Source organism: Bidens hawaiensis, unplaced genomic scaffold (assembly GCF_021521415.1).
Source record: "Bidens hawaiensis isolate Kalapana, Puna unplaced genomic scaffold, B.hawaiensis_p1.1 tig00014784_1, whole genome shotgun sequence".
NCBI lineage: Eukaryota > Viridiplantae > Streptophyta > Magnoliopsida > Asterales > Asteraceae > Bidens > Bidens hawaiensis.
The window spans coordinates 51,764-63,749 of NW_027492305.1; the positions used below are offsets into that span (position 1 = coordinate 51,764).

General features: G+C 27.8%; 1 pseudogene; it reads left to right on the plus strand.

The window, feature by feature from the left end:
- Positions 1–350: 350 nt before the first annotated feature.
- Positions 351–1,673, plus strand: LOC143547716 (protein NRT1/ PTR FAMILY 5.12 pseudogene; annotated as a pseudogene).
- The last annotated feature ends 10,313 nt before the right edge of the window (positions 1,674–11,986 follow it).

Consider the following 11,986-nt stretch of genomic DNA (forward strand, 5'->3'; position numbering starts at 1 on the left):
ATGACCACCATAGTCCATGTATATATATTAAGCAAATTGGATTGATGAACTGCAGGCACTTGCATTGCTGGCGTTTTCAACTTTGATTCCTTCTTCACATATTCAAGTTGTCATCTTTTTCATATGTTTATCTTGTGGCATTTGCTCAAGGTGGACACAAGCCCTGTGTGCAGGATTTTGGAGCTGATCAGTTTGATCCAGATGATCTAGAAGAACTTAAATCCAAAAGCACATTCTTCAATTGGTGTTTTTTTCGATCGTGTGTAGCAGCTACACTTGGGCTCTTTCTTGTTAGTTATGTTCAAGAAAACCTCAGTTGGGGTCTTGGATTCGGGATTTCTTGTGTTATCATGGGGTGTGCCCTCATAGTATTCTTGTTTGGTACCGTGACTTATCGGTTTGGCAAGAAAACCAAGAGAAAAACGCGTTCAGGTAACAAGCTTTATTTATAATCGGGATCAGTAAGGGTGTTTATTATTTGAATCTTCCTGTTCAACTCGAAATTCTAATTCGAATTCAAACTTATATATCGATCTTGAACCTATTGGATCGGAATAACCCGAATTCACATTATTGATATAATTAATTTCTTTTTATTTATTTGGTTTTCGTATGGTATTGAGCTGGAAAAACAAGCGGGTAGGACAAGTTGGGTAACGGGTCAGAGTGTAAGGTTTTAGTTTCTTACCAAAAAAATTTTTAACTGTCATATACACTAAAAGCAAACTTTAAAGGCGACTTTCAGGCCATTAAAGTCAGTCCCTTGACCACTTTCTTTTTAAATAACAAAAGTAACCCAAACTAACCCGTTTATATAATGTTTGGAATGAGTTTCTAATATCTTGTTGATGGTAGATTATTTCTTAATAAAGCTTTCGTTTCCCCTAAAGGATCAAATGAAGATGGAACCGTATGTAGCAATAGTGAGGTGGAAGAAACAAGGGTGGTTCTTAGACTAATACCAATATGGGTTTGCTGTTTAGGGTATGGAATTGTATTTGCTCAAACTTCCACATTCTTCACTAAACAAGGAGCCACCATGAACCGGCCAATCGGGTCAACCTTTGAGATTCCAGCTGCCGCACTACAGGTTTTCATTGGCATCTCAGTTATCATCCTCATTCCCATCTATGACACTATCTTAGTCCATCTTACCCGAAAAGTTACAAATATACCAACTGGTATAACAAGACTTCAAAGAATTGGAACAGGCAATTTCATATCTATTGCTTCAATGGTTGTCGCAGCAATTGTTGAAACAAAAATACTCAAAATTGCTTGAGTATGAATTATTAGATGATCCAAATGCAATGATCCCAATGAAGATATGGTGGTTAGTACCTCAATACTTGTTAGCAGGAGCTGGTGATGTGTTTACAATGGTGTGTATGCAAGAATTCTTTTATGACCAAATGCCAAGTGATCTGAAGAGTATAGGCTTAGCACTTTACCTCTATATTCTGGGAACTGGTAGCTTTTTGAGTAGTTTTATAATCTCAATCGTTGAGAAAACAACTGGCGGAAATGGTCAAGATGGTTGGATATCTGATAACTTGAATCAAGGGCATATTGATTATTTTTATTACCTTCTTGCTGGAATCAATGCAGTGGAATTTGTGATGTCTGTATATGCTGCAAAGTCTTATGTATATAGGGGAGAAAGCGGAATGTGATGTCGCTGAATTATGGTGGAATCAGTGAAGATTTGTTGTGAACTGATGTGTATGTAGTTGGCTTTTACTAATTAGGTGTAAGTTTTAAAATAGGCTAACTGTTTGTTATTGTGAGGCCTCCTAAATTAAGTTTTAACTAGGTTATTAACCTGTGTACGACACGGGTGTAAATATTTAAATTTTCGAATAAATACATGTCATTTGAAAGAAAATCATAAGTTGTTATTGTAGGTTATATAAATTTGATGTTTACAGATATATTAAAGACATGAAAATTAGAAAATATTACACAGAAAACAACAATAACACAACTTACTCAACTGGATATGAAGACTATCGGCTAACTTGAATCGACATAGATGTGATCAGAAATTCATTTATGTAAAAGTATCTAACCCACCAATATATTTCTATAATAGTAACACATGTTACACATGGGTTGAAAAATAGAAACAACCATATAAATATAGACAACCATAAAATTTCATAACTAACATATTAAACCAACACAAATATTTAACCTAAGTTTGTAACCAAAATATTAAACATTTAGATTGTGTACATAAAAACTTAATACTTACACAAATTTACTATACACCTAAATTAAAAAACCAAACGAAGACATGAACATGTTATCATCATATTAGCCCACCATCAACTTCTTCGATGTTTAATATACACGAGTGAAAAAACATATCAACAAGCCTAATAAATATATATAACATATTCAAGCAACACAAATATGATACACAAGTTTTTGACCAAATAGTTAAACATTTAGATTGTCTAGATATTAAAAGTTCAAAGTTAAAATAACTTAATAAACACCGAACCAAAAAAAAACATTCACAAAGATTAACCTTGTTCTTTCATATTAACCCACCATCAAGTTCTTCAACATTCTATCAAAAGAAACTAATTTTGCTTCACCACCTGAAAATAAAAAATATTTAATTGCATCCTAATTAAATATACATGTATAGTTAAAATCATACATATTTAATAATAGGATAATACATGTGTTACACACGGGTGGAACATATTTAAAAATATAATATATACATAACATCATATAAATTTAATGAAATGCAAATGTTGTATCTATAAATGAATGATAATTTTACATGAATTATAAGACATCATAACTTATTTGAATCAAATACAAAAAAATACAAAGACTAACAAATAGTTACCATGCAAATGTTGCATTTATAAATAAATGATAATATTACCCGATCATACTGTAATATTAAACGAAAACTAGTTACCGGACGACAAGCAACTTCATTATTACCATAGAAAGCAAATGGATAGAAACAAAGATGTTTTGTGGTTACATTAGTTACTTGCTAATTTAAACCAAAAATTATAATGATAATAATTTGCAATGTGAATTCAAACATATATATTTAGAATATTTAGAATTGGTTATCGGAAATATGCAGGTTTTATTTAAGGCATAAATCTTGAAATTTAGACATTATTTACATTTACACATAAATAAAATGTAACGTTTGATGATATTAGAAACTATAAAATCATATATATGTATCTATTAAAATTTTAAAGAAATGTAGATGTCAAATTAAAAAAAAGATCATTTTACTTTAATTACAGGACGTAGCATTGTTATTTTAATTCAAATACGAAAACATACAAAGACAATCAGAGATAAATAAAAATTTAAAACATGTTTATAAATTATACCATGAGTACAAATAACACATGTAAAACATAATCCTCTAATGAAATCAACATAAAAATGTATTGTCTTATACACATTTTGCATAACTAATTTGACAACAAATATAAATAGTGTGTGTGTGTGTTTGTGTAATTAATGAGTATCATGGTTTTTTATGATACCGGTTTTTGTAATCATCAATTTCAAACAAATAATCATAGATAAACGCACGAATGTCAGCTGAGCCATAGGAATTTGAGACATAAACTTTCTCTAAGAATGAAAAATATAATAAAAGTTAAAAATTATTATATGTAGTACGTAAACGTTTAAAAAATCTGAAAAAAAGTCCGTTTTAAGAATTATTGAAAAATAAAACGTCTAATTGTGTCATAAATTCCCTCCAAAATTGATTTTAAAGAAACGTCATAACTCATAACTAATAATTTAATTAGTGGTCAACATATATTGTAAAAGCTTAAAATCAAATTATTTACATATATAGAAAGTATAAATGGTTTTGAAGTTGGCAAAATATAGTATCATTAATTGTGATTATATCATTTTGGTCAAATGGTAGTTAGTTGTTATAATATTTGAAATCATTCTTAAAATACAAAAATCTTTGTAACAATAATATTAGTGTGAATTAAAATAAATTAGAGTTTAAATGATTTAATTTGACTTCCATAATTACCCGGATGTTTTGGAAAACGTTAATAGTCAAAACCATTAGATTTATAACTATTTTGTAAATCATTAATATTTAAATAATTTGATTTTTGGTAATATAATCATAATATAATGTTAATTGTGTTAATAATAAACGGTTTTTGAAAATATATCAAACATATAATAGGGAAAAATGACAACAACTGATTTATAAAGTATAAAAATCTTTTAACTTTCATTGAGATTGGTGAAATAATGTTTGCTAATATTAAAAATAAATAATGATGATTAGTACCTTCTTTAATAATCAATTTCAATATATATATATATATATATATATATATATATATATTCAATTTTATGCATTAATTTTGACATTTATGTCTAATTAACAATTTGTCAAATATATAAGATTAAAAGTTTGTTGAGATTGAAGACATTAATATTAATAGTTGGGATTAGAAAATATAAAAAATATTTTAAATTTGTCAATTTCCATATTTAATAGGATCTAAATTTGTTATACTTAAAACTAAATTGATGGTCAAATTTCGTAACTTATTAAGGAATCTGAATTAATTTCCATAATCAACTGCATTAAATATTTTTTTAGAACTCAAAATTCAAAAAATTTCCATTTTTTTTAAGTTGACTAACTACATAATAAATAGTTAAAATAAATAAAAGGTAAAGGTAAAGTTTGATGAGATTGAAAACTATAAACATCTTTTAAATTTTTCAAATTGCGTATTTAATATGGTATGAATTTGTTATGCTTAATAGACGGTTATATTAGTAAAATACATTTAATATTAATAGGAAATAGTATGTAGATAATATAAAATTTAAAAACACCATAGGAACTTAACTTAATACAAGAAACTTTTAAGTATAATTTGACCAATAATAAAAATCATGAAAATGTGGAAATAAATGAAAATCATGGAAACTTTATTATCGTATTTACGTAACTAAAATCATGAAAATATATTAAATAAAATTTGACCAATAATGAAAATCATGAAAATTTTTTAAATTGGATTTGACAAGGATATTTTTTAACAAATGGTGAAATTCAAACTCTATAACATATTTTTGTAAATTTCATATAAATGATCAGAATTGAATTTTGATATATATATATATATATATATGACATTTGAAGGGGGGAAATCAGTTTCTAAAATGCCATATTAAATGTGTATAAATCCAAAAATGTAACGCAAGATAATATTAGAAAGTATAATAACATTTTAAATTGCGTTGATATTGGTAAATTAATTGGACTTTGACCAACAACAATATAAGATTGATTATCTTACTATAGATAATTTAATGTCTTATAGAATAATCAATTAAATTTCATTTCCGGATTTTATAATAATCAACTAAATTACATAAATTGTGAAAAATAAATAAATACATGAATACTAACAGAAATATACATTAATATTAAACAAAAATAAAAGGCATATTATTAAACAATCCTCAATCCATGAAATTAATTAGCTATATCAAGTTGGGGAGAATAACCTGAAATGATAAAACTAAATATTAATATCACATAATTAGTAAATTACAAATTATGGAAGATTTGAATCATGTAAAAAAATGTAAAATTGATTTTAGAATTTACAACCGGAAAATTTGAATCGCGTTATCGGAAAAACGAAATAGTGAAGATCTCCATTGAATCTTCGATTTTGATATATAACCTAAAGAGATTATAAGAGAAAATCATATAATTATTAATATAAATACAAACAAAAACATAAAATAAAAATAATTGTAATTGATATAAAACATCATGCTTGGGAATGCAAGACTTTCGTACATAGGCTTGAATTCTATTACCCTGAAACATTAATATTAACACTAGTAAAAAAAAATTGTATGAATGATATTGAAAAATTAATGAATGTGTAAGAATACCATTTCGTCTTGCACAATCATTTCGATCGACCAATCCTCCTCGGGATTTGAATTGTCCTTCAGATGCCAAAGTTTCAAAATACGCACCTTCAGGATACACTCACTGTTAAGAACATCCGATTAGTTCAACATGTTGATGTTCGTTGGCTCGATGTTCCTAGTGGTAAAAATTAAAAATAAACAAAAAAAATAATGTATTAAAAATAACAGTTTTAAGCCAAATACTAAATAACAAAATGGACGATATAAACACAAGACAAAATAGAAACCTTAGAAACAAAGACAATCATTTTTGTTAAGATGGTGGGATAGTGTAAGAATTGTGGTGTGAAAGTAAAGTATTTATACGAATTGAATTTTGGGAGAATGGAATATAGAAGTAATGTATATAGGGATTTAATTTAAAACAAAAAATTAGGGAATTTCAATAAACTTAAAGTATTGACGAAAATTAGGGAATGAGGATTAATTGATTTTCCAAAAATTTGAATTACTCAAATGTAATGTGGTCAAGTTAGATTATAATATTATAAATACAAATGAATTAAATTCATATCTTAATATCTAGACCATATTTAATCATAAGGAATGTAACTTATTAATATAGAAATATAAGTTAATAATTTATGTATTTACATTAATATAATAAATCATCAATTAAATATCCGTATATCTAAAAATCTAATGTATAAAAATACTATATATATAATACATAAAATTATAATAATTTAGGATATATTTAAATACTAAATCATATGATTGAAATTTAAAAAAAAAATAATCAACATAATATAACTAATAAGCATTTAAATAATTAAGTAATTGATATTAGTTATGGAAAAATAAGTTACTAATTTTTATTTATTTATTTATTAACATTAAGACAATTTTAATATAGTTGAGCAGTAATTATGAATTACAATATTATCAATTACAATACTTATAATATATTTAACATATTTAAATTAGAATCAACCTCATATATTTAAATCATTAGTCGCTCAATTTGAAAGCAGTCAATGGTCAAAATCCGTATTTATAGAAATTACAATAATTAAGTGAATTATACAAATTACAGTGAATTACAATATTATCAGTTGCAATGCTTAATCAAATCCTTAGTCAAATGATACACGATAATTAAGTGAATTATAGAAATTCCATAATTAAAGAATTCCTTAATGAAATGGAGGATTCATTCCTAATTTATAGAAATTGATTAGGAATTTGAAATTATACTCTAATGGTTCAAATTTGAATGAGTCAATCGGTGAAATTCATAAATATTAAAAAATATAAGATTAGAACTAATTATACTAAATCAGTCAATTTCATAAATTTTCATAAATATAAGATTAGAACCAATTATACTAAAGTGAAATCCGTAATCTATGTATATCGAATCCTATCGATGAAATATCAATTAATTATCTATTATATAAAATACATCAAACCCTTCATAAATATAAGATTAGAACCAATTATACTAAAGTGAAATCCGTAATCTCTGTATATCGAATCCTATTGATGAAATATCAATTAATTATCTATTATATAAAATACATCAAACCCGGTGGAAAACCTAAATTCGTGTATGAAATCAATAATAATTAAAAAAAATAAATTAGTTTTAGTGTGTTATAATAGAAATCGTAATTAATTATAATTATTAAAGATTATAATTATTAAACATTAAAGATTAAAGATTAAATGAAAGATGAAACATAATCATTATAGATAATTGATTATATCTTATTTTAATATCTTTTTGATTTATTTTATTAACATGAAAATTAGACTGTGATAGACATAGATGGAAAGTCTAAGCAACAACCAATATGAATGGAGGAAATTGAGTTAAAGCTATTGGTTTAATAGTATAGCTAGATTAGTAAAATAATATTACACCATTTTGAATAGGATAAATAATGCGTTACATTTCAAATGTGGTTGATATATTGTTGAACCACGTAGGAGCACAAGTTGAATTATGAGTATCTTGATTGTTTCACATCTTTCATATATATCTTATGTGGGTTAATAAGTTGGCACGAGCCAAATATATGATGGATCTTAATACAAATCATATTTTTATTTGTACCAAATAATTTAATTCTAACTTTGTCACATATAAACTTGTACAAACCGAGCATGACATTTCTAACCCATTTTTATAAACAAGTCAAACGAGTTGTAAGTGGGTTGAGTTGTAAACAGGTTAAAAAATGTTCGAAAATTAAATATTTAGATTGATTATATTTCTTGATTGTTTAAAATTGTTTATTCAGATGAAACTTGATTGGATTGTTTGATTTTTCATGTTTAGATGAAGTTTGTTACCTATTAGTTCAATATGAATTTGATTTTCAATATGTGTTTCATTTTGATTTAAATTAGGGTTTTTAGTGTTATCCTAAAGTTTTACGTCTTGTTGAGATGTCTAAATATGGATCACCTCAAGCTATTCAGTAATTGTGTGATCTAAATTTTCAGGTTATGCTAAACGTACCACGTACTATTTGTAACTTGAATTTGTTATTTACATATAATTCTTATAATTGATTTGCTTGTGAGTATATTAATTGTAAGTTGTTAATTGTAGCAAATAAGTAAAATTTGAAAAATATGTATAAAGCAAAAGAACTCTGATACAAACCAAATCAATAATTTTAGTCTTTTAGATATATGGTGGGAAAAATCAAAATACTTTGTAACCAACTCAACATGATGAAAAGCATTCCATGACTCAGTTCAACCGTTTAAAGAAAATAATTCCAACATCTGACCTAAATGGCTAAATCCAATAATTCAAGAACGATACAAAGGGACAAAATAAAAAAAAATAATACTTAGTTATAAATATATATTATTGTGGTTATCAATACTTAATATAGATTAGGCTTTTTCTTCAAATTATCTTCTTTTATATATACACATCTTATTGTACCTCATTGTAATACACATCCAATGTTGTAAAAGTAGGTTTCCAAGGCCGAGTACTCGCTACAAGATATGTCGTCAAGATGAGTTTCTTTAATTCCGCCTAGTTACTAATAATTGACTAAAGGTGGTCAACCTTAGTCAGAATCGCAACTAGTCGGTGAACTTGAGCCGATTTTGGCTTAAAAAAATAAAACGTAACTCGTATTTCTTTAACATTAAAGAATAAATATCATAATTTTACTTAATGACTAACAATTTTTAGAATAATTTATTATTTAAAAATGTATTTATGTTATTTATATTGATCTTTACCTATTTTGTTATAAATATTAGTAAATTTATGATATTCGACATATATATAATATCTAAAAACTAATTTTCTTTATATTTACCATGTCCGAGTACACCTAACTCCTCAGTCGGTCTCTCCTAGGGTCCGCTTAGTGACTTTTGCAACCTTGTACACATCTTATTAATGAAATCCCCATCTTTCTTCCTGCATGTTCATCTCTTATTGTTTGGCTATTAGGCTTGATTCATAACACGTTATCAGCACGGAGCTTTTACAATTATCTCAATCATAGTGCATGTTCAATCGGATTATCTTACAAGTAAGTTTTATTTTAATATATTCAATATGTTTATATGTTTGCGTTAAAGTCACTAATCAATATTTTTATTCAAATTCACAACATCAATCTTGCGGTGGAATATCAATTTTGCGAGCGATGGATTCAACCGCTTCGTTTATGCCTTCTGATTTATTGTTTTGAAGAATAATTCTTATATAGACTGTATCAACATGCACTACTAGAAAAATGGGCATTTACAACCACCTTTTCAGTCGCAAAACGGTTGCAATTGCGATCGTTTTGTGACGAAAAATGTGGTGGGAAAAACACACGTCGCAATTGCCCACTGTTTTGCGACCGAGATTTTAGTCGTTGCAGAATTTACTACCACTGCACCAATGCTGCGGTTGCAGATCTTACGACCACCTCTGCCGTCGCAGATCTTACGACCACCTGTGCAGTTGCAGATTTTGCTAACACTTCTGCAGTCGCAATCTTTTTTTCCACCTTTTGAAACAGTTCCTTTATGCCAGGTTCATTGCAATCGCAATTTCCTTGGATAACAAATTATTAAAATGTTTTTATTTATATATATAAAAGTATTTAAAAAATCATATATAGATGCAAACACAAATCAAACTAAAAAAATTCTATCAAAGATGTTTAGTATTATGAAAACTAATAAAAGAAATAAAAAGGACATCACTTGTGCAGCCTCGGTTAGGCCGGATTAGTGACTGCAAAAGCACCATCAACCGCCACTATTACACACATGTGTGCCGGTTTTCATCTTCTGAAATATAACTTTCGATCTTGGGGTCAACTTGAACATTAAAATGGAGAATTCTCAACAGTCAAACCTGCAAAAGCTATTCTTCTTGCATCATTTTTTTATTAGAAACGAGATTCCGAGATCCCACTGGCTAGGTGCCTCTAAGATAGTGTCGGACTCCTTAATACCTATCAAAGAGAGAGACAAAACTAGAGTTTAAGATGAATCTAGGCTCCACATTAACCAATCATATCTGCATGTAACACAATAATTACCTAGGCGTCTTATTAATAGACAAGTTTTTGAAGGAAAAAAAGCGGAGAAGTTTTAACCAAAAATGCATAAATTAAATATATCTAACATATATAGATAATGAAATACAATTCAGTAGTATGAGAAGTGTAATAACTAATAAGATGACACTAGATAATTTCTTGGGAATAAATCTAATAGCAAAATTAGCCATTCATTAATATAATATATGTTTGATGAGTTGAATGATTAAGTTTATACTTAATTAATAGTACAATTGTGCAAGAGAAAGATTAACTGACATAAGTCATGAGGAAAGCGATATCGTCTTTCATCAAGTGAAGGGTTCTTCTCGTCCTTGATCTCGTCTTCAATGTCAGTCGGCATCCCTTTTCTTGCTTCAGATCTCCCTCTTCTATTCTACCTTATCTTAAGAAACAAATAAACACCCAGAACTTAAAAAGAAAATGTTATATGACCCTTAAGTAACATTATTTTTCACTCTCACCCCTCCAAATGAATATAACTGAAAAGAAGTAATATAATTACTATCATTGATGCTTCTGATCATGCCCGACTGAATCCCTTGAACCACCTGCATTTAAGTTCAAGTTAGGTTTAAATAAAAATATGTTTAATTCAAATGTGTGATTTACCTGCGGTGAGTGTCCATGACATCCCAACCAACATGTTTGGACATTTTCTCAACTTCAATACTCTCAGTAACAGACCCAATTTCGTTATCCTATACACCAAAAGTTAACGATTTAACTAATTGCTAAAATGAGCCATCAACAATATGACATTAATCACTCATGTACCTTAATAAGAAGAGCATTGAATGTCTTTTCATCAAGTGCATTCTTAATTCTCAATAGTAACAATTTGAGAGTAAAGTTCCTGCAAAAAAAACAGTTATGATTTCTATTAAGTCACATCTTATTTTTTATTTTTCGTAGTGTGTTCTTCTCTGTATTTATTTTCATATGGAAAATCTTGATTCAAACCTTCATGCAAAAAGCTAGATTGTGCTTGATGTGTTGCAAAACACATTGCATTTATCCCGTTTTTGTGTTGTTTTGTGCGTAAACCGTTAACGAATATAACTTGTTCTTGCATGAAATAAAATTTTTGTGTATATGATAGGTCCCACATTTAAGAGAGCAAAAAAACGAGTTTAATGAAGAAAGAATCAACTCAAACGGGATTCGGATGAAGTTGGTATGCGCGTTTGAAGATAAACAAGTCAGAAAACGAAGAAACGAGCACCCAGGACCTGGCCGCGCTACGCGACCAGGTGAGGCATTCATTCCCGCGCTATGCGACGTCCCAAATATCCCAAATTCTACCAAGAATGTCCAGGAATCAGCTACCCCATCTATTTTGTCTTCTAGTAGGCCTTGTGGGCTTGTTTTAACCTATTTTATATTAGGAATGATGTGTTTAAACATATATATAAATGGCTAATACCCTATGAATAATTTTA